Here is a 25,320-nt window from a genome sequence, read left to right as displayed (position 1 = left end):
TGAGCTTAATTTCTAACGCTGAGTGTTCTGCCATGACAGGCTTCGGCATGATTGTGGCGAGAGTGGACGTGAAGTGGAGGAGGAGGAAGGAGCCACAAAGACCCCAGGCAGTCGGGCACAACTAGTAGTAGCATGGCCTAGTTTCCAACTGGCCTCCAGTCTGTCTGGTACGTGTGTGATGAGGCTGCAGAGAGAGAGGGACTGTCACACTCTGAGCTTACTGTTCCAGCTGCCTAGGAGAAGAAAATAATGGACACAGACACACATGCACGTTTGCATACACACATGCACACCCACAAGCAAAGACAAAGGCACACACATGCACACACAAACACGTGTATACACATGCTCTCACCTGCAAACTAGACCTTTTAACACATGGCCCACTCGTCGAAATGGCCGCATATACCTGCAACCTGACAGCGCTAGATTAAATTGTCATCTTCTGGGAGGAGCTCGAACGAGTATGGAAGGAGCATTTCCCTCCTCCGCTCATTAAAAGTAGGACACTAGGCCAGGTCCTCTGACTCAGATACTGGGCCTGTTCAACACGGAAGACCAAAAGCAGCATGATGCAGGGCCTCCGTTGTCAAGAAATTAGCGAACAGGAGAGGAAGCGATCCCAGAAAGGCGAGCCCAACAAAGGGGGTCCAAGTCAGCAACACCAACCTGTGATTTAGAGGAAGGGGAGCTCGCTTTGGCCGTGGCGAGTCAAGAAGGCCCTCTGGAAGGTGTGGGGAGAAGTGACACGGGTGTCTGCCTCAAACCAACAGACACACTTCTCATTCACCCAGTCAGGACCCCACCTTCCCCAAGAAAGGCAGTGGCCACCACGCTGGTTTCCCACTCTGCATCGGGGCTCGCTGGAGCTCTAGGAGACATCACTCCCTTCTCAGGGAGCTGGAGTATTAACAGCAGGACAATTTTAAGTTGGAAGGAACTTTCTTCCCAGAGAAAACTAACCATGACAGAGTTTGGCACAAAGCTGAGCTGAAGCTCTACACTTCCAGGGCCCTAATCATCTGCAGACGTTGTAGGAACCAGTCCTGTGCATTGGATGGTTCTCAGGAAATAAATAGGGAGAGACGCTTTCTCCTCCCCAGGGCCCCTTTGCCCTGTTCAAATTTGCCCTGACTAATCGTCTTAGTAGGTGCTGGGTCAGAGTCAGCTAGGGGTCTGACTAAGGTCACTTAGCTTGCTTTGTTTACACTGCTAATTTTATCATTGCTTGGAAGGCTAATGGTATTATTTATACTTTAACTATGATAAACGTCTAGTTAAAGCAGGGTTGGGGCAAGTTAAAGACTGATACAACAAATCCAGAGCTTTTTTACACAGGAAATATTAATATTTTTTAGCTCCCCAGTCTTTCCAGACTATTGTACTGGACAAGGATAAGCAGTCCTTCTAGCCTGCTGCTTCTCCCGTTCCAGTCTCAGGACAGACAACCAGCATCAGGACACCTGGGGAGGGCAGGAGGACAGGGCCCAGGAGGCTGCCCATGAATGCCCGTGTCAGGCTGATGGTGCCTTCTGAAGTGTAAGAACTTTGGATGCACTGGCTCCGGGGATGACACAGGGAGCTGCTGGAGAAATGGAGGTTCGGGGCCATGGCTGGAAACCCAGTCACCAGCTACATGAGAGCCATCTGTTCCTGGTTAAGGCTTCAGGGAGGTGGGGGGGGGGCTTTTAATAATCTGTGCAACAGAACAGTGCTTGTCAGGATTTAACGTGCAAATGAGTCACCTGGGATCCTGCGAAAATACAGATTCGGTTTCAAAATGTCTAGGGTGGGGCCTGAGAGTCTGCCTTTCACAAAGTCCTAGGCGATGCTCGGCTACTGCTCCACGGGCCACCCTTTGAGAAGCAAGTCAGAGAGGGCACTGGAAGGTCAGCAGATGATTCACCATGATTCAGTGATGGCTTGGTGAGTCTCCCCAGCTGGACACTCGAGGTGTGCCTTTCCACAGCTCCCCTACTCACAGCAACATGGGCTTCTCCACGCTTTCTTTTTAAAAAAAAAAAAGAAAAAAAAAAAGATTTTATTTGTTTGAGAGAGTGAGAGAGAGCATACAAGCAGGGGGAGCGGCCGGCGGAAGAAGAAGCAGGCTCCCTCCTGGGCTCGATCCCAGAACTCTGGGATCATGACCTGAACCCAAAGATAGACACCCAACTGATGGAGCCACCCTGGCGCCCCTTTTTGATGCCTTCTGCCAGAGTGCTCAAATTATCCTCCCTTTGTAGACCAGTTTCCTCCTGGCCAATGTGAATCCTAGACCTGGAGCTCCACCTTCCAGATCTGTCTCAAACTGGTCTTGCCACGGAATGAACCAGCTCCCACCTTGGGTGAGGGTTTTCCCTTTTTTTTTTTTTAATTAAAGATTTTATTTATTTATTTGACAGAGAGAGAGGTCACAAGTAGGCAGAGAGGCAGGCGGGGGGGGGGGAAGCAGGCTCCCCACTGAGCAGGGAGCCTGATGTGGGCCTCGATCCCAGGACCCTGAGATCATGACCTGAGCTGAAGGCAGAGGCTTAACCCACTGAACCACCCAGGCGCCCTACCCCTTTTTAATAATCCTGATAATTAAGAAGTTTGCTCCTTTTGACCACCTTCATCTAACTCTGCCCCCCACGCCCTCCTTCAGTAACCACAAATCAGATCGCTCTACACATTTACTTTTTCTTTTATATTCCACATACAAGTGAGATCACAGAGCATTTGTCTTTCTCAATCTGTCTTATTTTCCTTATTATATCAGTGTTATGCCCTCAAGGTCCATCCATATTGCCTTAAGTGACAAAACTTCCTCATTTTTAATGGCTGAATAATATTCCATGACCTCCTTCTCCCTTCATCCACCATTAGGTTGTTTGCATGTCTTAACTATGGCATCGAGCCAAATCACTGTGGTTTTGATTTGCACCTGCCTAATGCCTAATGATGTTAAGTTGGGCAAGATCTGATAACCATCCCCTCTACCACCTCGCTAAGATAAAAGATAAGGAAGCTAGCTGTAAAGTGGCAGAGCCAGAAGTCCTACCCCTGCCTATTCATTTCATAATTATGACTTAAGAATATTTTCAAGGGAACGCAAGCTGAGCAGGTGGCCAAGTGAACTGTGCAGACCATGGATGCTAAAGATGTTGTGGGTGGTGAAAAGGGTCACCAGAGGCTAGTGAGAGAGAGCTGAGGAGGGGCTAACAGAGGTGCTGAGGTTTGGCATCAGTGTGGGCGCCTGCAGTCTAAGCCTGACAGGAAATGGAGGCTGCAAATACTCCAGACCCCATCCCCACCTCCCACCCCACCTGCCATGAAGCTATACCAAAGCACAGCTCTCTGCTGGGGAACGGCGCTGCTGAGTTTACCCTGGCCAGGTGCCTAGGGTAGGACCATTTTATGGAACCTTAAGCCCATATTATATGATCCTGGTTTTGGAGAGAGAAGAGACACTCTCGGTGAGTTTTCTCCTCTGTCGGCAGCCCTCACTGATGAAGGAGGTGGAAATGAAGCAGAGCTTCGAGGTGGGGGCCCTGGGGTGAGGGTGTGGAGGTTTGCTGAGATTTGAAGGCCTCAGCCTGCAGCGTTGCTCCCCCTTCTCTTGGGACTACCTGGTTCAGTACACCCCCGGTCCCTCTGGCCAGGCTGCCCTCCTTCACGTTAGGTTCCCAATCTCCCTCCAAGTCTCTCTGCCCAGGATCTGGACGGGAGTCTGACCATCTTAAATTCGTGGGGAGAAAGTCACCATCCCGCAGAGTTCTACTCTGGGATGTGTCTGCAGCAGGTAAGAGTGTGGGATGGGGTGGAGGTTTGGAGTATCTTCTAGCCTCTAATAAAGCAGCACTCCAGCGTCCCCTAGGATGCAGGTGTCCAAGCCTGCCACTAAACCCTGACACTAAACCATTGCCATTTACCTCCTCCCCATCTCGTTCCCATCAGTCCTCAGTGACCATTCCCTTTGCCCCCAGAACTTACCCTTTATCATCACACAGCCCTTGGTGGAGCCTGGTTTACCTGGATCTGGTTTTCAAGTCAGTCACAACAAAAACTGTAAGCCTCTCACGAGCAGAAAGGATCTTAGACTTCCCTGTACCTTTGGCTCCCAGGCCCACTTCCTGAACACAGACAGTGCTAAGTCAATGTCTTTTGATGGTAAGGAAGCAAGCCCTGTCAGAGGTCCCAGAAAACAACCCACAGTGCTCTACTCACCAATGCGGGTGTCAGGTGACCTCAGAAAAGATAATGGGGAGAAATGGTCTCTGCAAGATGAGAGAAAGACGGATCAAGATCGTAATATTAGAAGACATACAAGTGGCGCATTTGTGTGTGAAATCCATTCTAGCCTGTTCTTAAGAATCTGCCCGCACTCCCAGGGACTGGCATGGTACCACTCTGGCCTGAGGGGAGTCATAGTTAAAACCCCACGATCTCTGCTGTACTACCTCACTTGGGAACCCCATTACCACCCCCGATTCTGCAGTAGAAGAGTGTTTCCCCATTCCTGCCTGAAGATGAAGCGGGAGCTCTAGGGGATTCCAAGGAAGCAGCTATAGTCCAGCAATCGCTTATGTCATGGGTCTTTCTTGAAAATACCTGGGAATTGATCCCTGGTAATTGACATTCACCCTGGGCTTGCATAGAGATATGTTATGTCTAATTGCATGTCCTCCTCTCGCTGCCCCAAATGCCAGACCAGTAGTGGAGATGGTTGTTTGCTCTGGCCTCTTGGGAGGTCCCTCATGCCTCCTTGGTGACCTAATCATGAGAACCCTTGTGTATTTCATTTATATGAGTCACCATTTGGGCAAAAGAAAAGATCTCTTCAGAATATAGAAGCAAACCCACTAATAATACAAATTAAACACAGAAAATGTATTTGTTCATTAGTGTTTTCTTCAGCAGAAAACTAATTAAGTGTAAGCTACAGAACTGTGTGGCAGTAGATACTCTTGCTCTGTTCAAAGTCATGGGAAATAGTCTGGCTGGGACTTTCCTAAAAATTACTCAAAATACAAAAGTAAATTCCATAGCAAAATTATAAATTCAGTGTTGGACTGCCCATATCCGTCCTATTTTCCACAATCAAATTATGTCAACCCTACCGTCATCCTAAATCTGTGTCTCTTTAGTCATCTTTATGACTCTCAGCAGACTGGTGCATCCCATACCATTCTCGTTGTGGGGTGGTTTTTTGTTTTGTTTTGTTTTGCTTTGTTTTGTTCTTTTGGTTACTCATGTAAATGGGACATTTCCCTGTGACATTTTCCAAATGTGATTGTTATATTAGCACAGTGTCAAGCTTTTATAATTGACCACATTCCTGTAGTTTCTTTTCAAGTCAAAAAAGTTTTTTTTTAGTTTTATCTATAGGATTCCTTACATTCTGGTAGTCAGGTATCCATTTTTATTTATTAGTTAGAACACTGAGGTTGGAGAGACTGTGTTTTTCCAACTTACAATTAGAAAGTGATAGAATGTAGAACAGTTTTTACATTACAGGGGTTATCTGTCCCTTGAAAGTTAGAAGGAATTTGCCTACAAGTGTCTGGAATTGACAAATTTATTCCCAGTAATATCTTGACTTTTTTCAACTGCTCTCTTGATGAAATATTTGTGATTTTCTACTTTAGTAAACTTTTCTAATTTATATATTTCTGAAGTTTGCAAACTTATGAGCCTTGGGTTTTCTAAATGTTTTTCAAAGTATTTTATCTATTGGATAACTAGGATTGTATTGTATCTAGGATATGAGTGATCTCTATTTATTAGACAAGCTGAACTTTTACTATTATTTGTAAATCTCAATTCATGAATTTCTGTTTTTATGTTATTTATATACATTTAATTTTTACTGTTTCCTTGTTCCTATATTCCCTGCTCCATTTTTTAAATTTTCTTATTTTTCTTTTTCCACTTTCTTCAGTCTACATTTTTTTCATTTCACTTTGTCTAGGAATGAAGGTATTTATGACCATGAATTTTTTTTGAACAATGCTCTGTTAGCCACTTACCATAAGTTTTAATTTGTACTGTTCACATTACCATTGCTTTCTAAATGTAGTCTAATTGAAGAATTAATGTTTCCTTTCTTCCAAGAACTACTGAGGACAGTGCATTAAGATCTCCAGATGACTGGGATTATTTTATTATTACATTTGGTTATTTATTTCTAGTTTTATAGATTCATAATAAGAATGCATAACTCATATAATTTCTGTTTAACAGACAGCATGTTATCATATTATAGCACAGTGTAGCATATTAAAAACACTTTATTAGTAGTATTTAAATTCTTTCTATATCCTTTCCCCCCTTGTTGCTCCTGTTTTACTTAACAATGAGTAACAGAGATATGCTAATGCCTCAAAAGTAGTTGTTTGTGGCAACTGTTCCTGCAACTTAAACAGTTTTTGATTTATCTGTTTTAATGATGTTTGGGAGGCCCAAATAGCCATAATTTTAAATTTGCCTGGTGGGCTATAAGCTTCAGTAAAAAAATATCTGTCTGATATATTTTTTGCCTTGAATTCTACTCTTGTATTAACATCGCTTTTACATGGCTCTTATTTGCACAATTTATTTTATCACAGCCTTTCTGGTTAGAGGTTTTTTTTTTTTTTTTTAAGATTTTATTTATTTATTTGACAGAGATTACAAGTAGACAGAGAGTCAGGCAGAGAGAGGAAGGAAAGCAAGCTCCCTGTTGAGCAGAGAGCCCAATGCGGGGCTAGATCCCAGGACACTAGGATCATGACCTGAGCCGAATGCAGAGGCTTTAACCCACTGAGCCACCCAGACACCCCTAGAGTTTTATTTTAAACAAAATATTCTATTCCAATAATTTTAAAAGTCAAATAGTGTTAAAAGGCTTATTTTTATTTATTTATTTTTTTAACTTAAGCTTTCTTACTCCTTCACATCCCAGGAAGCAACTCCTTCAAAGGGTTCCATCCGTAACTGTCACTGTTATTTAATCTTAAATTTCTAAATACTAGAAATTCTTCTATCAATTTCAGACATTAACTACTGGTTCTCTATTATCTAGCTCACTTATACCCTATTTTCCCTTTCCTTCATTCTCCCAATATAATTATACTTCAATTTTTTGTTAAATCCATACCTAGAGTCTTCATTATTATAACTATATAAATACCTTTCACCACTAAACAGTTCTTGTACAACTATTCGTTCTTCCCAAAGTTAATAATTGCTTTCGTTTTTTTTAATTTGTTTCTGCCAAGCACTCAAGGTATCTGCCAGTCTATGAACATGGTAAACAAAATTCACACCTTGAGTTTTCTGAAACACCAAGTGATCTGAATTTGAATGGTAAATTCAAGGGAGCACTAGCTTGTGGTTCTTGAGCCTGCTGAGAGAAAGAGAGAGAGAGGTGATTTCCCAAGTAGTCCCTGGGCGTGGAGCTAGTCACAGGTTCATTTCCGTCACCCTCCCTGTAAGGATGTGACTACAGTGAAAGGATTCCTATTAGTTTTTCTACCTCAGCAAGTCCTAGGTCTGAATTCCGTCCTGCCCTACCCCTTCCTTTCTACCCCACAGATACAGATGTACCCTACCATTCTCCTTGCTGTTAAAGTCACATGTCCTTTGCTCTGCTTTCCACCTTCATATAGTGCGGCTATAAATGCATTACATATATGCATGCCATATAGCTTTACCCAAATTCTACTAAATTTGTAGTTTTGTTTCCTTTCTTAATCTTATTTTTTGAAGACTTAAGAGAAAAAGAATGCAAAAATGTCTTTAGGTTACAATCTTAAAATAGGAATTCCCCATCTCATTATAAAAAAAAATGAGTGTTTAAAAAAATTATAAAAAGTCATAAATATTCATTCAAGATAAAAATAACAAAAAATTAAATGCATGCTTCAGAATATCACATACTGTTTAAAAGCACACAAAACTAAATATATATACATATATACATGTTTATAAATGTGTTTATATACACTTATATAGACATATACACATATTATATACATATAGTGTATGTGGTGTGTGTAAGTGTAGGATTCTGAACTGGATATGCACCAAATTCCTGGTAATATTTGCCTCTGGGGAAGAAGGAAGAATGAGAATAGCTATTTTAGTAATTTAGGCCATGACAAGGACCACTAATTAGTATCAGCAGGAATAAAGATGATGTGAATATAAGGACTATTTCAAAGAACTAACTTTCAGGACGGGATGGTACTTCACACAAGAAATGAAGAAAGCAGCATTTCCTAGCTTAGACATGAGAAAGACAATCATGATACCTTTTGTAGGTACTAAAAACTTGGGAATGGGACCTGATTTTAGGAAAATAATCAAGAACTTACATACGAGGTTGCCTGGGTGGCTCAGTCAGTTAAGTGGCTGCTTTCGGCTCAGGTCATGATGTCAGGGTCCTAGGACTGAGCCCCACATCAGGCTCCCTGCTCAGCAGAGAGCCTGCTTCTCCCTCTCCCTCTGCCTGCTGCTCTGCCCACTTGTGCTCTATCAGTCAAATAAATAAATAAAATCCTTAAAAAAACAAAAAGAACTTAGATACAATTACATCTGAATTACACCAGTAAACAAATTTTTAAAAAATTGTAGTTTCATATGTAAAACATAGTGATTTAACATTTATATACATTATGAAATGATCGCCGTAAGTCTAACTACCATGTCACCATACAAAATTATTACAATATTATTGACTATATTCCCTATGCTGTATTTTACATCCTTGTGACTTACTTCTTTCATAATTGGAAATTCCTACCTCTTAATCCCCTTCCCCCATTTCATCCAGTCCCCATACCACTCTGCTCTGGCAACCTCAAGTTTGTTCTCTGTATTTACGAATCTGTTTCTGTTTTGGTTTGTTTGTTCATTTGTTTTGTTTTTTTTTTAGATTCCACATATAAGTGAAATCATATGGTATTTGTCATTCTCTGTCTGACTTATTTCACTTAGCAAAACACCCCTTAAGTCCATACATGTTGTCACAAACAACAAGATTTCCTTGTTTTTCAATGGCTTGATTTATTAGTGTGTATGTATGTATACATATATGTATACATACATATATACATATATACATATATATGTATACATACATATACCACATCTTTTTGACCCATCTATGGGTCAATAGGCATATGGATTGCTTCCTTATCTTGACTATTGTAGATAATGCTGCAATAAACAAAGAGGTGTAGGTATCTTTTAAAATTAGTGTTTTTGGTTTTTTTTCAAATAAATATCTAGAAATGAAACTGCTGGACTGTATGGCAGTTCTATTTTAACCTTTGAGGATCCTCAAGTTTTTACGAAGAGATAAAGAGCTTCCCAAATAAAACTTATTAGAGTTCATCACCACTAAGTTGGCCATATAAGAAATATGAAAGGGACTGCTTTCAGTAGAAATTGCCATAAGTAGAACTAAGAAAATTGTGAAAATTATAAAACACATAACATTGGCAGTAAATTCTTGCACAATGAAATTAGCAATATTTTGGGGGAGGAATTTGCTTCTTCTGACAAGGGCAAAAAAAAAAAAAGAAAAAGAAACAAATTATACTACATTAAACTTAAAAGCTTTTGCACAGTGAATATGGTTTCAAAACTTCTGTTGTTAATGATAACGTTGTGGGACAAAGTAATCTTGGTTGCAGTTTGTTTTTTTCTATTCGGTACTATGTGTATATTAAGCTATATTACTTACATATATTACTCTCTTCCAGCCTGCAAAGTTTCTACTGAAAATCAGCTGGTAGTCTTACAGGAGCCTGTTTGTAGGTAACTAGTTGCTCTTCTCTTGCTGCTTTTAAGAGTCTTTAATTTTTGACATTTTAATTATAACGTATCTTGGTACAGATCTCTTTGGGTTCATTTTGTTTGGGGTCTATGATTCCTGGATCTGAATGCCTGTTTCCTTCCCTAGTTAGGAAAGTTTTCAGCTATTATTCCTTAAATAGGTATTCTGCCCCTTTCTTTCTCTTTTTCTTCTGGGATCTCTAGAATGCAAATGTTAGTATGGCTAATGTTGTCCCAGAGGCCCCTTAAAACCAACCTCATTTTTTTTTTTTTTACATTCTTCTTTCTCTTTGCTATTCAGCTTGGGTGATTTCCACTATGCTATCCTCTAATCTACTGTTAATTCTCACTAGTGTTATTTTTCATTTTAGTTAATTGTATTCTTCAATTCTGATTCGTACTTTTTTATATTTTCCATCTCTTTGTTGCAGTTCTCACTGTACACATGCATTTTTCTCCTGAGTTCAATGAGGCTCTCTGTGACCATTACTTTGAACTCCTTATCAGACAGACTGCTTATCTCTAGTTCATTTAGTTCTTTTCCTGAGGTTTTGTCTTATTCTTTCAATTGGAACATATCCTTCTGACTCTCCATTTTGCCTGACTCTCTGTGTTTCTTTTTATGTATTACATAGATCAGCTACATCTCCAAGTCTTGAAGGATTGGCCTTTTGCAGAAAGTATCCTATCATACCCAGAAGTGTAACACCCCCCTCCACACACACACAATCACTAGAACCAGGGGTTTCAGGGTTGTCTCATGTGTGGGCTGTGTGTGCCCTCCTGTTGAGGCTGCGCTGCAACTGCTGCAGGTGCACTGGTGGGTGGGACTGTCCCCCAGCCCAGCTGGCTCTGTCGCCTAGACATGACTGCTGCAGACAAACAGTAGGTGGTGCTGGCCCCTGGTGTGACTGGCTATGAGGCCTTGCCACAGCTGCTGCAGGCACACTGGTGAACAGGGCTGGCCCCACCTGGGGCACGAGCCACCTTGTGGGGGAGTGCCAGTCCAGGCCAGGGCTGCCCACCAGGTGTAGTGGGATAGGAGTTTTTTTGGTAAGGTGCCTGCTAGGGCAGGTGAATTGGACAGCACATGTCTACATGCTCCGGGTAGGGAGAATAGTGCTAGTAGATGGTAACACCAGGGTAGAGTGAGTGGTGCTAGTAAATGGAGAGTGTCAGGCACTCAGCAGTGTCAGGCCAAGTAGGTAGATATCGAGAAAAAAAAAAAAAAATGTACCCACCAGTGTATCCATTCCCGGAGAAAGTTCCTATAGATCCCTGCCCCTATGGCATATGACCTAAAATTAGTCATTTAATGTCCTTCATATATGGCCCAGACACTTTTCAAACTGCTGCTTATTTCTTTTTTTTTTTTTAATTATCTTTTATTTGAGAGAGAGCAGATAGGGAAAAACAGCATTAGTGGGGAAGAGGGGGAGAGGGAGGCCCCCACTGAGCAGGGAGCCCAATGTGAGGATCCTGGAATTCTGACCTAAGCCAAAGGCAGAAGCTTAACTGACTGAGCCACCCAGACACCCCAAGTCTCAGTTTCTTAGAGTCTTCCAACTCTCCCAGAGTTAATCCTTGGTAGTTTTTCAAGCCACACATTACTGGGGGCTTGTCTTCCTGGTAGAGGTCCCCAAGGCAGGGGTGCCCAGTGTGGGGCATGAACCCTTTGCTCCTCCAGGAGGGCCTCTGTGTTTATGGTATCCTTCCTGTGTGTGGGTTACCATGCAAGGGGTATGAGTCCTGGCTAGACTCTTGCTTCTGCCTTTCCTACTCCTCTTGGTGTCACTTTTCCTTTATATATTTGGTCAGGGAAGGCTTGTTCTGCTAGTCTTCAGGTCATTTTCAGGGAGAGTTGTGTCATATGTAGGTATAGTTTGGGTGTGTCCACAGGAGGTGAGATCAAGGTCTGCCTACTCTGCCATCTTGTTCCCAGCCCACTGAATCTTTACTGAGCACCAATGTGCAGTCAGGGTCTAGCACACTGCCAAGCACACAGCGATCTTCCAGGAACTATTAACGGAATGGTAGGGGTATAAGGGACTATGCGGGTGGCTGGGCATACAGACGTGAACCAGGCAAGCTTGGGCTATACTCATGGAGCTTTGGAGCCTAGAGGACAAAAACAGATAAGGATACATACAGATGTGCTGGATCTCAAGATTCCTACAGAGTCCAGTAAAAGGGGTAGGTGGCCTAGTGTGGAGAGGCTCAAGGAAGGCTTCAGTATGGAAGAAGCCCTTAAACAGTAGTTAAGGGAAACACAAGCTGCCCCACCTGGTCAGCAGCTCTATGGAAAAGACTGAAGCCTTGAGCTACGTAGCAGGTGGGACAAATGGCCACCAGATAAAGGGAACACCTGCACGAACACCCCTGCAACAAAAGACAGCGGGCAGGTTCCTGGACCTGCAAAGTGACAGGTAGGGCTGCCACGGGGAAGAGAGGACAGGGACAGAACGAGCTCCTCTAGAACCTTGACTCAGCTGTTCCTGGTGCACACCAGACTGGGGTTGGGTACAGGGTCCCTGCCAGAGTGCGGCACTTGAATGTCTGTCTGCATGATGATTTATAGAATAAAACTCAGCCCTCCTGAGGTCAGAGTCCCTGTGAATAACAACATGTTTCGTCCCACTGTGCGAACACTACACTGGACGTGTTCTAAAGCTGTCAGCGCCTTGTCAAAACGATGGGAGAGGAAAAGAGCAAAGGAGGAGAAACAGCTGGAGTCAGTTACACTTAAGATACATATAGTTTGGAAATAAATTATCTGTCAAAGCGTGTTTTGTTTCTTGCTTATTCCAACATGTTTGAAAATGTTTGAATTGTTTGGTTGAGGCCAGAATTCTCTAAGGATCAGGCTTTCGCTTTACTGCATGTGTCTGTTAATACTTAACGGCCCTTTTCTGCCTGGCCTCCTGTGATCTGCATCAAATAAAGTAAGTGGTTAACCTAAGCTAGGCTTGGATGAAGCCCTAGATCACCAAAATAAACTGCAGCGAAACTGTCACATGTCCAACAGCAAATACTGGTGGCTTTACTTTCAGAGATAATACAGAATCCTACAATTTCACCTCACCTTCCTGCTACTACTGGGGTCCAGAACACCATGAACTCTCGCCCAGATTATTACAGTGCCTTCCTAAACTGTCTACCTGCTTCTGCCCTTGGGTCCTCTATGGTCCAAGTTCAGTACAGCAACCAGAGATCTATTTAAAAGGTCCATCAGATCCTATACCTTCTCTGCTTATAACCCTCCTTTGGTTCTTTAGAGAAACAGAACCAACAGGGTGTGTACATATAGAGAGACTTATTTTAAGGGAATGGGTCATATGATCGTAGAGGGTGACAAGATCAAAATCGGCAGGGTGGGCCACCACGTTAGAGACTCAGGGTGAGCCAGTGTTTGTCGCAAGTCCAAAAGCTGTCTGCTGGCACAACAGTCTTTCGTTCTATTCAAGCCTTCAACTGATTGGGTAAGACCTATCCACATTATGAAAGGCATTCCACTTTACGCAATGTCCAATACTTCAAATGTAAACCTCATCCAAGAACACCCCCTCATGAAAACATCCAGAATAATGGCTGACAACCTGTCTGGGCTCTGTGGCCCAAACAAGTTGACAGACACCACTATCACGTCTCATAACAATGGCCTACAGGCTTCTCGTGGCTGGTTCTCAGCTCTAGCTACACATCAAAGTCACCTGGAGGGCTTTAAAACTTACTGACCACTAGGTCACAACCTCAGAAAGTCTGGAGAATGGTCTAAACATTAGGAATTTTAAAAGCTCTGCAGGTAGTTTCAATGTGCAGAAAAGTTTGAGAACAATTATCCTACATAACTGGTGCCTTTCAATATTACAACGTCCTACTCTTCCCCTCACTGGTTTATCTGCAGCCACACTGGCCTCTCCTTTGAGCAATATAAGCACACATGCACACATACGTGTGCACACACACACACCCTCTTCAGCGCGCTTCTCAAATGTCATCTTAAACGGAAGACCTTTGCTTTTCTGATGACCCCATACAACATAGGAGCCCCACTTCCTATCCTAGCTTGTTTTTCTTCATTACACTATCATGTTTATGTTTACTTACATATTGCTCCTATGTCTGTCTCTTCTGCTAGAATAAAAGTTCCAGAAGGATAGAGATTATGCTTGTTCTACTCATCGCTGGATCCCAATGGTTTAGAATGATGCTTGGTGTCTAGAAAGGGCTCAATAAATATTTGTTGAGTGAACAAATGAGTAATGGATGATATGCAGATGTTTTTCCCTAACAATTTAATTTTCATATATTCTAGAACATCTTGCTATTATGCATTTGAGCCCATTTTTGCTATCCCCAGCTGAGAGTTTCTCACATACGGGTAGGTCCAAGAATACAGGTATTTTGGACAAGTAAATGATCCGATTCCAGTCAAGCAGTAAGATGCCATGACTTCACAAGGAGTGGAATGGTAGTTACCAGCCACAGGATGGAGGAGAAAATGGGGAAATGTTGTCAAAAAGATACCCTGGGTGGCTCAGCGGGTTAAGGCCTCTGCCTTCGGCTCGGGTCATGATCCCAGGGTCCTGGGATCGAGTCCCACATGGGGCTCTCTGCTCAGCAGGGACCCTGCTTCCTCCTCTCTGCCTGCCTCTCTGCCTACCTGTGATCTTTGTCTGTCAAATAAATAAAATCTTAAAAAAAAAAAAAGATATAAAGCTATACTGGTGCAAGAAGAGTATGTTCTAGAGATCTTATGCACAGCATGATAACTATAGTTAACAATACCCAATACCGTACTGCATACCTGAAATTTGCTAAGAAGGTAATTCTTAAGTATTCTCACCAGAAGTAAATGGTAACTCTGTGGGGTGATGGTTATGTTAATTCGCTTCATTTTGGGGATCATTTCACAGTATGTATCAAAACATCATGTTGGGGCACCTGGGTGGCTCAGTCAGTTACAAGCATCTGCCTTTGGCTCAGGTCATGATCCCAGGGTCCTGGGATCGAGTCCCACATAGGTCTCCGCGCAGCAGACAGCCTGCGTCTCCCTCTGCCTCTGCTACTCTCCTGCTTGTGCTCTCTCGCTCTCTCTCCATCAAATAAATAAAATGAAATAATCATGTTGTACACCTTAAATGAATACAGTTCCTACTGTCAATTTCACCTTAGTAAAGCTGAGGCGGGGGGAAAAATACGCCTTGCCTTCAAACTGGAATCCTGAGCTAACTTCACTTTAACAGAGGAAGGAGCTGGATCACAGAGAAGGGGCTTCTTTCTGTTCTAGAATGTTCTTTGTTAGTCCCAAAGGCATACATTTCCATTATGTAAAATCACTGTGGAGATCGAAATTAACCAGTAACCCTATTTTCATTTTACTCCCCAGTTGGTTTCCACCCCCTACTGCATGGGTGTGGCTGCTGCGCGGGGCTCGGAATCCAGCTTGCGACCAAAGCTGAGATTGTCCCAAAGGCGGGACCCTCCAGTTCTGCAACTTAACCACCCTGGAGAAGGTTCTTGCTGGGCATTTGTTACATTTATAAATTACACTATTTAATTGCTTCAAATGCTTTCAGGAAAGGAAAGGCAAGTTTTTGAAGGAACAAATCTAAGGCCACTTCCAGCTGGGGCCAGAACTAGAGCTTTGACAGAAGGCTCTTGACTCTGTCAGTTTCTCTCCCTGCCTCTTCACAACCCAGAGGAAATTCCTAGACTCAAGGAATACCAGAGCCTCCCCCTCCCACCACCTCCCTTTTCAGTTTATCCTGGGAGCATGTTCTTAATAAAAGACTTGCACAGAGTCCTCGACTCAGGGAGCCAAACTTAAGACATCTAGCACCAAATACAAAACAGTTGCTCAGACTATTTTTCCTCTACGAATGAATACACAAATGATTTGTTTTCCTTAAAATGCAATCTCAGCGTCATCTGGTATTAAATTATTGTATTGGAATAACTGGCACAGGTGATAATATACACACAATTGAGGAAGAAGATACTTTTTTCACAGGCTGCCCATGATTACATGCACCTTTCTGAGATTCTTGAACTTCAGCTTCCCTTTCTATCTCTGTTCTTTGGTGCGCTGGTCAGGTGCTGCATGGTCTACTGATTATCTATCTGTGTGAAGGAATTATCCCTTCTGAACTCATAAGACATAATACCTTCTGGAAAGCCAATTCATATGAAGCTGTAGAACGATGTGCATCAGAGACGCCTGCCTTCAAGCTCTTGCTCCATACCCCCTGCTTCTCTGATCTTCTTTGGTTCTAAGACTTAAGGGAACCATACAGTACCTGTTTCCTACTCTCAGTTCTTAATGTCTTCAGGGGCACTACGGCTCTCAAGTCAGATAAACCTGCAGAGGATCCAGAGTCGATCTCTGTGTGACTACTGTATATGATGTGAAGATATTAATACATGGAGAGGATGTCTGAAATTCCAGAGATTCAATGTGATAGAACAGTAAGGAGGGGGGAAAAATGAGTTCTGGATTGGAACCTTGAAGGAGATGACATGGATAAATATAAAAATAAGAGGGAGACTGAAGCGCCTGGGTGGCTCAGTGGGTTAAAGCCTCTGCCTTCGGCTTGGATCATGATCCTGGGGTCCTGAGATCGAGCCCCACATCGGGCTCTCTGGTTGGCAGGGAGCCTGCTTCCTCCTCTCTCTCTCTCTGCCTGCCTCTTCGCCTACTTGTAATCTCTGTCAAATAAATAAATAAAAATATTTTAAAAAAATAATAAGAGGGAGATAATACCTAAAACCAACATCAGATAAGCAAGTTTAGGATGCATTAAGAATAACAGGGAAGTTGGGCTAGAATAGAATAGAAGATGAAATAATGAGCACCCAGGTGGCTCAGTTGGTTGGGCATCTGCCTTCAGCTTGGGTCAAAATCCCAGGGTCCTAGGATCGAGACCCACATAAGGTTCCTTGCTCAGTGGGGAGCCTGCTTCTCCCTGTCCCTCTGCCACTCACCCTGCTTGTGCTCTCTTGCACTCTCTCTCTCAAATAAATCAATAAATTCTTTTAAAAAGAAGATAAAATAGCTAGAATTATTTCTTAGGTTCATTTCTCCTCTAGCATGTCACTCCTCCTCACCGCCCATCCTTGTCAACTACTCAGTTCCACTCTCAAGTCCTATCTCCTCACTCCAGTGAAGGTAGTATGGATCAAGGATGATCCTGGACACACATTTCAAAAAAAAAAAAAAAACCCATCTTAAACATACAACCTTCCAAAATAGAATCTGAAAGAAATAGAAAATTGAACACAAATTGATTATCAGCAAAAAAATGGAATCAGGAAGAGAAAAAAACTGCCAAAAAAATGAAGTCTAGGACCAGATGGCTTCACAGATGAATTCTACAAAACATTTAAAGTAGAGTTAATAATTATTCTTCTCAAACTATTCCAAAAAACAGAAGATGAAGGAAGACTTCCAAATTCATTCAATAAGCCCAGTTAAAGACACTACAGAAAAAGAAACAACAGGCCAGTCTCTCTCATGAACACAGATGCAAAAATCCTCATCAAAATATTAGCAAATCAAATCCAACAATATATTTAAAAAGTCATTCACCATGGTCAAGTGGGATTTATTCCAGGGATCCCATGTGATTTGATATTCACAAATCAATCAATATGATACATCATCTCCACAAGAGAAAAAATAAAAACCATTATGATAATTTCAATAAAGGCAGAAAAAACATCTGACAAAGCACAATATCCATTCATGATAAAAACCCTTAGCAAAGTAGGTTTAAAGGGAAGATACCTCAACATAATAAAGATCATTTTTAGAAACCAACAACTAACATCATACTCAATGGTGAAAAAGTTGACAGCTTTTCCTCTAATATCACAAACAAGACAAGGATGTTCGTTCTCAGTGCTTATTCAACATAATACTGGACGTGCTAGCCACAGCAATCAAACAAGAAAAAGAAATAGAAGGCACACAAATTGGTAAAGAAGAAGTAAAATTTTGACTATCTGCATGTGACATGATACTACATATAGAAAAACCTAGAGACTCCACCAAAAAAACTACCAGAACTGATAAATTCAGTGAAGTCATGGGATACAAAACTGATATACAGAAATCTGTGGCATTTCTATACACTAATTTTGAAGTACCAAAAAGAGAAATTAAGAAAACAATCCTTTTTTACAACTGCAAACAGATGACACAAACAAATGGAAAGATATTCCATGCTTACAGACTGGAAGAACAAATATTGTTAAAATGTCCATTCTACTGAAAGCATTCTACAGATTTAAAGCAATTCCTATCAAACCACCAACAATTGTTTTCAGAGAAACAGAACAAATCATCCTAAAGTTTGTATGGAATCACAAAACACTCCAAACAGCCAAAGCAGTCTTGAGAAAGAAAAACAAGGCTGGAAGTATGACAATCCCACATTTCAAGATATGTTACAAAGCTGTAGTAATCAAAACAGTGTAGTACTGGCACAAAACCAGAAACATAGATCAATAGACCAGAATACAGAGCCCAGAAATAAAACCATAATTATATGATCAATTAATATTTGACGAAAGAAGAATATACAATAGGAAAAAGATAGTCTTTTCAACAAATGGTGTCAGGAAAACTGGACAGCCACATACAAAGAAATTAAAGTGGACCATTTTCTTACTCCACACACAAAAACACTCAAAATGGAATAAAGACCTAAATGTGAGACCTGAAACCAGAAAATCCTTACAAGAAAATACAGGCAGTAATTTCTTTGACAGTGGCTGTAAAAATATTTTTTTTAGCTATGTCTCCTCTGGCAAGGGAAACAAAAGCAAAATTAAACTATTGGGAATATACCAAAATGAAAAGCTTCTTCACAGTAAACGAAGCCATCAACAAAATAAAAAGGCAACCTACTAAATGACAGAAGGCATTTGCAAATGATATATTCAATAAGAGGTAACATCCAAAATAGATAAAGAACTTAAGACAACACACACAAAAACAAAAAGTCCAATTAAAAATGGGCAGAGGATCTGATAGACATTTTTCCAAAGAAGACATACGAATGGACAACAAACACATGAAAAGATACTCAACATCATTTTTTCTGTAAATGAAAATAATGATGCCTACTTAGATGCACAGTAAATGACTTAAAAATCTCTCAAAACAGCCAGTGGTATTCCCATAATGTTAGTTTACTCATGGTCTAGAGATAGTAACATATGTCCTGTATTTCCCCAAGCATGGTAAGAAAAGTAACAAGGCCAGACAGGTGTAACAGTATTTGCACATGTACCAAATGTGACTATCATGATTATTATACTGAAGGATGGTGTATTGGAGCAGGGTGAAGTCTGTAGGAATGACAGTAAGTTAGCTTCTTTCATCTGTATTCTCCAAGTTCCAGTAACAAAGAAGGCCAACCAGAGCTGGTTTTGACAATGAAATGAAATGAAGTCTTTCCAAAACAGACATTTTGGACCAGATACCAGATGACAGAGCTTGGACCAGGGGATGAGAATCCATGCAAGGTATCCCAGATACCGGGGCCTGTATCTCAGACCAAGAATTTGATTTCTTGGTAAACTTTGGCTACCTATGGGAACTACCACAACCTATTCTTTGGGCTGAGGTATCACCAACAAAGATCAAATACCCTATCGGCAGCCCCCTTCCTACACCCCATGGTAGAGCTCTAGCAAATGGCCACTGCCACTTACCCAGATGTTTTCTCCCTCACTTCCTATTCCCTGGCCCAATATGGCTTCTGAATTCCTTTCATTTTCAGATGAGAATCATTCACTTTCTGAAATTTCTGGGATACTAAAGGAAAAGTTTTAAAGGGTTTAAGTCAATTAAATTCAAGAAGGACCACCCACTTCGTTGTGAGGCACTGGTCAATTATCCTTGGCTGAAATAAAGACCTCAGTGGTGGTGGTGGTGGTACCCAACAGCCTCAGAGAAAAAACTCTGTAAAAATCTAGACTTCCATGTGGTGACTACCTTCTCCCACTAGTTCAGAAAGGCCCAGTTACCATATAATATGAGTGTTCGACGCAACTGCCTGACAAATAAATTTTTGGCAGAAGTCATTACTGAGAAGACGTCAGGCCAAGAGCTTCAGAGTGCCTTCCTTCTCTCCTTCCAGCTCAGCAGGACAGCCTTAGGTCCCAGAAATGTCTGTTCCTTCAGATTCTGACAACTTAGTGCAGTGTGTTCCCAAAGCATGGTACAAATGCAGGAGATGATTTTTTTTCAGAGGCACATGGACAAACATTCTCTATTTCAATAGCTATGTACCTATTTTAATGTGTATCTAAAAATTATTACTAGTAAATTAAGTCAATTTTATCTTCAATATCACTACTTAGAATGAAGTTAAGAAAGTTCTTACATTTCTATGGAGTCTACTTAAGGAAAAAGATTAAGTAAGCAATCTTACAGATGGCACAGAAGTAAAAATTCATGAAGGTGGGAGTGTCTGGGTGGCTCAATCAGATAAGCATCCACTTTTGATTTCAACGCAGGTCATGATCTCAGGGTCATGACACTGGGCGGCACATCAGACCCTGTGCTCAGCGGGGAGTCTGCTTGAGATTCTCTCTCTCCCTCTGCCCCTCCCCCACTTGTGGTCTGCCTCACCAGCTAGCTCTCAAATAAATAAAATCTTTTTAAAAATCATGAAGGTGGCACATGAATGACTGCAGTTTGAGAACCACCTGACCTGGTCAAAAGTTGCAGTATCACGTTGGCATTTTTCAGATAGTCTCTTTGGCTGACATACGAATGGAAATACCTATATATATGATGACTATATAAGCCACTTTCCAAAAATGTCTTGATTTCAAATATTCTGAGGCTGTCCCCATAAATTACTGAAGCATCCTGGAAATTTACACATTTCAGTGTCTAAATTACACTTCTGAGACAGACAGCCCAAACAAGACATACATCCTTAAAAGACTGTGTGCCTTGGGTTTGGAAATTGTGGGCATATGAAGTTTTGAAATGTGTGCTGATGAGGGCAGGAACACAGGCTCCTTTCAACTGTGCCTGTGGCAAAGCCTCACATACTTGCTCTGGGAGATGAAAGGTGTCTTAATACATTCTGGTTCAAATTAAAGTAACTGTCTGCTTTATCTTACAGAAACAGATTATGGTCAGTAACTCAGGAAAATACTGCAACAATCTTTCCATATCCTTAAATGTGCATCTGTGACAGACGGATGCCTCTATCACATGGCTATCCCATATATAATTTAAGCAATCTGTCCTCCTGATGCCATTTCAGGTTTACACTATTATGAACAATGTACCATCAAAATCATTGTGCTCTTATTTATTTCTACTTGTTAAGCTCCTAACTGTAGAATTTTTGCATCAGAGGGTTCTTGGGTTGGGTTCCCTGGGAAACAGGCTGAGTACCATCTGCATGTGGTCAGGTTGTTAGGACGCTCTCAAAATCCACACCTGGTAGGTGCTGAGGAGAGAAGGAAACAGAGCTGGAGAGAGGGTGTTCAGCTCCAAGGCAGCCACGACAAAGGCCTCAGCACATCTCGTGGGGAGCTCTGGACCTCCAACAGCCCTTCAGAATTACCTCACCTTGAGGCAAGGATGATGGACTCACATTAACCAGTCAGTGGATGCAACCTGCTCCCCAGTTATGGTGGCTCTCCTTGGCTGAGGGCAATTCCCAAAGAACAACACAGCTGAAAGCCAGCAGCAGCATCCTGCTCCCAGCAGCTGGGGACAGTACTACCTCAGTCTTGCCGACTGAGGGTTCTGGGGAGGGGGATCTGAGCTGTGCACCACATTATGGGATGAAGGGATGCAGCTATTTTTAAATGTTGTTGTTACCTAACTGTTCACCCAGCAGGTTCCATCAATTCTCATTGCCATAAGTTCCAGTAGGAGAAAGCCCTTTTCCCTGCTCCCTTATAAAGCCTGGTGAGTAATAGTGTAGAAATATGCCCTGGGAGCACAAAGCAGGGAATACCAACCTATGAGCAACATTGAATCCACTCTTCTCTATCATTCCTTAATGGTCCATTTATGCTCTTACCTTGCTAAAATGAGTTTATGACCATGAACCTCAAATGGACCCCTACTTCAGTTTCCTGGCAGTCATAGGATATATCACTAGTTCATGCTCTTCCTCACACTCACAGATAAATATGAATACTTTACTCCTGTCTTCTCAACATCCAACACCATGAATTTGGGTCCTTGTACACTGAGAAAATTGACACGATCAGAAAAAGCTTTCATAAAGTCCCACTCAAACATCTCCAAATCTACCAGAATCATTTTTATTAAAATGATGAACTGCTGTTCTTAGCCAAGGCTGAAGTGTCCCTAGGGATGTAGACCCATTACTTCTTGACGACAGTAGGTACGCTACTGATGCTGCAATTCTCCCTCCTCCAAATCCTCCCTTTTCCTTCCCAAGTGGATTATTCCCAGCAGCAAATTGCTATGATTTCTCACAATGAAAGAGAAAAGGCCCTCTCTTGACTCCACATTCTATCACTCTAGTTGTTATTCTTCCTTGAAGAAAAATGACTCAAAGAAGTTGTTTCTACTCCTTGTCTCCAATTACTCTTGTCCTCCAACTCCCTCTCAAACTTGATCTCATCTGACTTCACATACACAGCTTTGTCTTGGCTTTCCTCCTTTTTCTCTGGCTACATTTTCTCTGTCCCCCTGTTGCCTTCTTCTTCTCCCCCAACTTATAAATGCTGGAAGGCCTCTGAGCTCAGCCCCTGAGTGCCTCTCTTCTCCCTCCACATCCCTCCACTGGTGACCTCATTTAATCCCGTATCTTTGAAGGAAAGCAGTATGCTGAAAATTCCCACAATTACATCTCCAAACAAGGCCTCACCCCTAAACTCCAGGCATAGGTCCAACATCCTACTTGGTATCTCTTATTTTATGTCTAATATTCACTTCAAACTATAAATGTCGAAAACGAGATGACTGATCTTCCCCGTCAAATCTCTGCCTTCTATGGCCTTCCCCACCTCACCTGACAGTAATTCTGTTATCTAGTTGCCGATGTGACCTGCACCCATCTCCCACCCTCATGTTCACATCCATTCTACCAGAAGGTCCTCTGGGCTCCACCTTCAAAACATATCCCTATCTGTCTACTTCTCACCACCTCCACTGTTCCCACCTTGGTCCCGGCCATCCTCATCATGTCTTATAGCTGATTCTCAACTCAAAAGCGAGAATAATGTGTCTAAATAGAGGTTGTTATGTCATTCCTCTGCTCAAACCCTCTGATGATTCCCCTTCTCTCTCACAGCAAAGCCCAAACTCCTTCCCCTCATCTACAAGGCCTATGTGATCTGGTCCCTTGCTCCCCTCAACTTTTCATCTCTTACTGCTCATTCCCATTCTCACTCCATTTCAGCCACCCAGGTAGGCCTCCCAAATGTTCTCTGAGAAGCCAGACATCCTCGCCAGAGCCTCAGAACTGGCTCCACTGCAGCCTAGAGCATTCTTTTATCTAGAAAGCCACTAGTCCTACCCTCAACCTCTTGCAAGTCTTCATCTGCATCTCCCTTACCTAGTGAGGACTACAGTACCCCCTCCCTTTAAAGTTCAGCCCTGCCATGAGCACTTAGGGGCACCGGGCTGATGCCTGTAGCCCACCTGGATTCAGCATATTTGGAAACAGTTCCAGCGCCCCACACCAAGTACATGCACGGGTACCTCTCTGTGTTGCTACTTGGGAGTCACAGAAGACTTTCCGTCTATACAAGCACAGCCTGGAAGTTTAGAGAAGTTAAAACTCCCCCAAAGCACCCCTTCACCAATGAAGGATAATGGCCCAAGCTCCCCCCAGTTCACCAGAGGAGAATTCTGGGTGTGTTCTACATGGGTCTTCAGAGGACTTCAAGGGGCAGGTGAGCCCCATTGGGGGGTAATGAGTTCTTTAAAGCGTCCTGTACTGGCCTGTCTTCCCACACTGCGCCACTTTCCCTACTGCCTAATTCTGCTTGCTGGGATCACCTCCCAAATAAACTAGCCACTTCCAAGTTCTTGTTTCAGGCTCTGCTTGGGAGAACCCAAACCAAAATCCTTCCACAACATTACCTGAACCCCACTGTTAGCACTATTTTTTCCCCATTGCCCTCAACAATTTCCCACCTACCACATAACTTTAGCATTTGTTGTTCATTGTTACTCCACTGCAACAGAATAAAAGCTCTATGAGGACAGTGGATTTGGTCTGTTTGGTTCACTGGTCTATCCTCAGCACCTAAACTACTGCCTAGCGTATAGTAGGCTCTCCATAAATGTTTGCCTGTATGGCAAACTATCTTGCCCATTCTTTAAGAACAAGGACAACATCTTCTAACACAATGCTAGACAAACATTAATTTAAACTTCAGGTCTACCACTTACTGCTGCGTGATCCTGAGCAAATTAACTTCTCTGAAACTCAGTTTCCTCATTGGCAAATGGGGACAATAATGTTTCTACTTTGCCATAAATGCCTTCATCTGAAGAAAGCACCTAAGAAACTTAGGGCCCAACAATGCAGGTTCCCTTTCCTCCTTCTAACCTGCTCCCTTTGATCACTGAATGGTGGTTTAAGGGAGTTAAAGCCCATGAGCAGGCATCTTTCCCCCTGAATCATGACTATGTGAAGATTCCTCTGAAGTACCTCCTTACGCCCAGTGGAGGTCAGAAGCCAGGCTTCTTTCAATCCCCCAGTGAAATGCCAATTAGAAGGACATTACCAGCAGGAAGAGCTACTGGAGGAAACCACACACTTATTCCAAAACAAAGATCACTCCGCATGTCATAAAAGCTCAGAAATTTCTTCCAGATGCTGCATACTGGGCCTGCACAGATGTTTCCGATGTCAAACCATAAATGTTGGAAACATAAAACACTTGTGCCCCACAGATGTAGAGATGTAATTATACAGTGAATGTGATAAATCTTTGGGTAATAAAAGACCACAAACTGGCCACATTACATTTTTTTTTAAATTTGATTTTTCCCCCACATTGGAGTTCCACTGGTATACTTCGAGGTTTTGTTTTGTTTTTCAATCTGACTGGGAAAATCACACAGAAAAAGCTGGATTTACATGAAAAAAAATGTATTAACAACAGTTCCGAATCCTTCTGGTTTGCTGCGTGCGCAGTACTCGCCAGTTAGGAAGCAACGTCATGACTGATGATGGATTGCTCCAAGGCTTCCCGGTCTGAGTCAATGTCGCTCCATGGGAGTGCTGAGTTACGCACAGTGACTGCCTAACTGAACTCTCTGGGTGCACAGGGGATAGACTCCACCATGAGCTCACACTGCCATTCATGATTCCATGGCAAAGCAACTCTGTTTCTGACATCTGGAAAATCAGGCATTTCATCACCCCCAAGTATAGAAATACATGTATGTGTATCTCTGAGAAAGAAAGTTACGAAATGTAACCGTGGGCTTGTGTGCACTCCCACATGCACACTCAGGCACAGACATACACACTCACGCTCCCATGTGCA

The sequence above is a fragment of the Neovison vison genome, chromosome 5, assembly GCF_020171115.1.
Source record: "Neovison vison isolate M4711 chromosome 5, ASM_NN_V1, whole genome shotgun sequence".
NCBI lineage: Eukaryota > Metazoa > Chordata > Mammalia > Carnivora > Mustelidae > Neogale > Neogale vison.
The sequence above is the reverse complement of the archived record's forward strand: the minus strand, read 5'-3'. Positions refer to the sequence as shown.